The sequence below is a fragment of the Nelumbo lutea genome, chromosome 8, assembly GCF_056320005.1.
Source record: "Nelumbo lutea isolate HS-2025 chromosome 8, American lotus-T2T, whole genome shotgun sequence".
NCBI lineage: Eukaryota > Viridiplantae > Streptophyta > Magnoliopsida > Proteales > Nelumbonaceae > Nelumbo > Nelumbo lutea.
Window position 1 is genome coordinate 3,296,088 of NC_142691.1, and position 5,542 is coordinate 3,301,629.

The window sequence follows — 5,542 nt, forward strand, 5'->3', positions numbered from 1 at the left end:
ATTTTTATCATGAATAGAAATAATTATTTCTTGTCACACTTAATTTTCTTTAATATAGTTAGTCAATATAGGATTAATGGGAATTAATACCTTAAATGTAAGACCTAAGGAGAGGGAATTGAATGAGGAGAAATGTAGTAATCGAAATTACATTTGGTGCCCAGAGACAAAATTCAAAATAGTAATATTCTATTGAATAATAGGATCCATTAAATGTTAATGGGAATTAATACCTTAAATATAAGACTTAATGAAAGGGATTTGAATGAAAATAAAAGTGGTTTCTCAAATTACATTTCTATCCTTACAATTGGAGATAAGCCAAATTCAAAAGTTTGACATTGTCATTTACACTTTTAATAATAGTATAGATCTAAATATAAATAAACTAAGTTCACCATACCATGAGGAATATCAAGAATGCACACTTGCATTGCAATTATTTATTCTATATAAATCTAATACTTGCTTTGGTTTTGATCCAAGTAAATTTGATTATATAATATTAACTTATATATTTGAAAGAAGATATTTGGGCATTCTATTTGGTGCATGGAATTACAAATACCACCCCCTAAACCCATGTGTGTTTACCAAAACAATGGATGTTTCGGGCCTTTTGGCATTGGAAATCAAATTTTTGAGAAGTGGAGGCATGAGGGTGGGATGGGTCAGGTTTAGGGCCAACCCAGGCTGTAAGACTTGGATCTCAGGGCTAGATCCAATCCAACCCAAGGCTAAAGCCCAAATTGACCATATTAAGTCCAAAATAAACATATGTTCCAACTAAGAAACATATTTTATTCTACCACCCCTCTTTTGGGTTTTATGGTCCAACTAAGAAACAGAATAAAAGAAATACACTTATGTTCTACCTACTCATCATATACATTGGGAGATTCCTCACTTCTTTCAATTAAGCTCTCCAATCCATTGTTAATTAGGCTCAATTTGGAAGAGTACATATACAATATATGTAGAGCTTATATTTTGTATTATATTGTATGTATTTGCATTTTTTTCTAAAATGAGTCTAAGTATAAATAATCAAATACATACAAAATACAAGGTTTTGCAATCTATACATTTGTATTTATATTCTTTCCGAACTGAGCTTTACATTCATCTATTTGAGGGGGATTTCCAGCATGGTGCTGAGGTGGTGTTTCTCAAAATTAAAAAAAAAAAAAAAAAAAAAAAAAAAAAAAAAAAAAAAACTTCAAAGGTAGGGCATTGCTCAAAGAGAAGGATTAAAAACTAATAGAAAGGCATCATCAATGCTTTCAATAAACAAGTTTTTTTCTCAAAAAAATCTTATCTTCTATTCTCTACTCTCTATAATATTCTTATAATCATCTCCTTTGGAGTTTATTTTCAACTCTGTCTTTAAATTTGGAAGCTGGGTCGAACTCAATAAAAAAGAATGGGAATAGGGATCATCTCATAAAATCTCTCTCATTGATCTAGCGTTTGAGTTAGTTTTACATTTTCCATTTTTCTACGAATTTCCATATATTTTCTTGGTGATGCATTATGTAATTTGCATAAGTTAGTTGTTCTGGGGATTTTTTTAGGGTATTATGAGCATTAGAATCAAATTGGTTTGAATTTGGATATTCATTCCCACCTTAGGGCCCGTTTGTTTTTTTTGGAAAGTGAAGGGGGAGTTGGTCAATGGGACTGTGCCTCCCATTGACCAACTTACCCATGTTTGTATTTGGAAACATGTGAAACCTTGGTAAAATTGATTTTTTCATGTATCACTTAACCTACCTGGATTAGTGATACCTTTCTCAAGCTTTGATAAGTTAGGCTCCCAACTATAGGGTAAATGAAAAAAATTAAAATTGGTCAAAACTGCCCCCACAAATTACAAAGGGCTTGAGAGTTTCTCCTCTTTGCATTGCTATTGCTTCTTCTCCCAAAATCGCCACTACTCAAAGGTTTGTCCTCCTACAATCGGTCAGCTTCATTGTTCTTTTATCGCTACATTTGATCTTCCCAGTTTTCACCGTTGCGGTAACGCTGGAGTTCTCAAAAGAATTGGCAGATTCTTGGAAACTATGGATTGGCTTAGCATTTTCCCCATGCTGTTGCGCAGCATCTTACTCGTTTTGCTAGTGACCACGCACCTATTTTGGTCAAAACCATAAAGAGTTGGAGAGTCAACAGACCATGGTTTTCAAAACTGGAGCGGACAGGATGGTCGGATCGGAAAAACTGGAAATCGGTCAGGTGATCGATTCCGTTTTTTCTCAAAACTGAATTTTCTCAAAAAACTGTTGATTTTGATCAATAAATCGCTGAATCAAATGATTAACGGTTCGAACCATGGAGATTGTCTGTGGTTAGTAGGCAATGGCTGGGATTTTTTTTTTTCTCTCTGATCCATGGATTCTAGACAACACACGCTATATCATTAGAAGTAAATATCAGAAGAATTAGCGTGGCAAACCTGATTGACCATAATACAATGTGCTGGAATGAGAATGAAATAAGGAATTAATCTCTTTGACATAGAGAGAGCCAGCAAATTCCCTCCTTAAAATCAAACTCCCCCAGCCTGGTACAATGATTTTTTATCGACTTGTTTGGACAAAGACTCCACATGGAAACGTCACTACAATTAACTTCAAGTCTGCTGCTCCTCCTCCGAGATGCTTCGGGCCCATCAAATGCCAATACTGGGGATGAAAGCTTTAATTAGAAGCACCTTTGGAGATTCAAACTTCTGCCACGCCGCATTATCCTCTTTCTTTGGAAATGCTTCCAAAACATTCTTCCTACTGACTTGTTTGTGCAAATCGCCATGTCCAGGTGGATCGTGCTTGCCCACTTTGCCATAATTTTGAGGAATCAACTAAAACATATCCTCTCCTATTGCCCCCGCACAAGACTGATTTGGTTTGATTCCTCCCTCAACATTAGAACTGATATTTTCCGTAACCGCTCTTGTGCAAATTGGTTCGCATCCTGGCTCAATGTAGATGCTACCGATGAGGTTGCAAATTTTACAGCCCTCCGGGGAGCGGTAATCATGTGGCAAATCTGAATTTCTCATAACCGACTGGTGTTTGACCGGCAAGCTTTTAATCCCACTACAGCGATCACACGGGCGCATGCTCTTATCAACCATCTACTGAATCAATCCACAATCAATGACCCGAAATTAAATAGCCAGCCCAATAGCCCTCCAATTAAGGCTGCAACTTGGGCCAGGTTGGCCCGAACCCAACCCGGGGGTTGATGTTCGGGTTAGGGTTAGGGTTGAAATTTATGAATCCGATTTTACTTCAAATTTAGTTAGGATTAACCCTTTAACTAATCCGAACCCGAATCTATAGTACATGTCATATATAAATATATATTTTATGTAATATATAACATACATTGATTTGTTTAGATGCATAATATTTGCATAGCCCCCACCATATAGTATCATATATTTCTTTTAAGTTAATCACTTCACTCAATAGAAAGACTAAAACTTAATAACATTATTTGATGTTTGTTTGAAAATTTTATTCTTCATCTCCTAACACTTGTTTTTCTGAATTTTGTACTAAAAGAACAAAAGAAAAATGTCAGCAAACAAATACCAATGAAACATAGGATTAATATATATATAGTGAGAGTTGAGTTAAGATCTAAAATCAAGAAATTCTATGAGGTTTTAAGGGATGGGAAAAGATTAGGTTGGGTTAGGGTTGAAAGAATTTAATTAGGGTTAGGATTAGGGTTGGGCTCAACCCAATCTAACCCGGCCCGACTTGCAGCCTTACCTCCAATCATCTCAAGGCTCCATTGGTTTCCTCCAATAGGGATTACCATTCGTGACCAAAATGGCCACTTCATTGTTGCTACATCTATTCCAATGGATAAGTGCATTTGGGTAAATCACTTCTTGAAAACGAACGCGGCTTTAAAGTGTTGGACAAAAATTGTCCCTTTGATAAGTATAAACAAGGCATTTTCATCCATATAGCATACAAGGAGGTGCTGGTAAATTTGGAAATTTGAAATGTTTTAAATGTCACCCGTACAGTTTTGAAAACTAAAATTGATGGATTGTCCGTAGAGTGTGAAATTAATAACTTAACCTCAAAATAGAAGGGGTGATTAAGAGGGTATTATATTGCTGTTTTTTTTTTTCATTTGTTTTTTAAATTGCCATATCAGGAAAAAAAATAAGACTTATTTTGGAAAGAGTACAAATGCAAATATGTAGAGTGTAAAACTTTTTATTTTGTATTATTTTGTATGCATTTATACTGTATATATTTATATTTGTACTATTTACAAATTGAGCCTAAATAAAAATATGTTCTTAAACATTGTTTTGTTTTAATAAGCAAAGTCAAGTTGGTTTTGTTTCAATAAATAATTTATATCACTGATATGAACAAAATTATGGTTTTTAAAACAAAAATAAATGTTTGAGTACAAATATTGTATTTTATATGAAAAACAATAAAACATATTGTATGATTTAAAATAAACATGTTTTTCAAAACAAAAATTTAAGAATATTTTTTTTTGTTTTAATTTTAGTAAATAAAACACGTATATGACCAATAACGTATTTTTCATTTTTTTTTTGTTGTAAGAAACTCTTTTTTTTTTCACACGAGATTATTTTAATTTGTTTTCGAAACTCACAACAAGAACACCCTCTAGTAAATGGATAAACCCATATTTGCATCTGATGCCTGATGGAAACCCATGGGGAAGAATTAAGTAGTTTATCCTATCTATAATAACTCATATAATTGATTTTGATTGCATTGACGCAAAACTATGGGAATGCAAATATCGATTCTTTTTTTTTTTTTTTTTTTCAGAATTTACCTTATTTTGTTTGATTGTAATGCAGATGAAGTAAAATAATGCGTGAGGTAGAATAAAATAAAACCCAAACCAAAATTATACCAGAATTTGCATTCCCATGCATTTGTACTCATGGAAAGAAAATTGCATTCTAACCAAATGCAGCCTAATGGTCAAAATAGGTAAAGCTATGGATTGAAATGGATAGGATCGGATTCAAATCCAATCCGACATTGTTCATGTTAGATTTGATCGGATTTGATAGAATTCTATTTAAATTTGAATCCCATCAATAAGCCAGATCTTCGGATTTGATCCGATCCAACATGTTTTTTAATTAATAAATTATTAAAAAAATAAAATATACTAATTTAAATAAAATAAAAAATACAAATATTTTTTAATTATTTTCATCATATACATGCATATTTTTTTTATAAAAAATAAATAATATATATCGGATTAGATGTTCTCGAATCAGATAAGGGGTAATTCGAATCAGATAAAAAAATCCAAACAGGAGTAATCCGAATTCAACCAATGAGGACCGGATCATAATCAGATACATTTGCACCCTTAGGTAAACCAATCTAAACCCTATCATAATCCGGGCTCAAAATGCATATCCACACCGACCCAATTAGTAATAATGGTTGACCCGGACCTTTGACAGCCTCAAACAAAGTGACAAACCAAGCTCACTCGTGGACTTGAC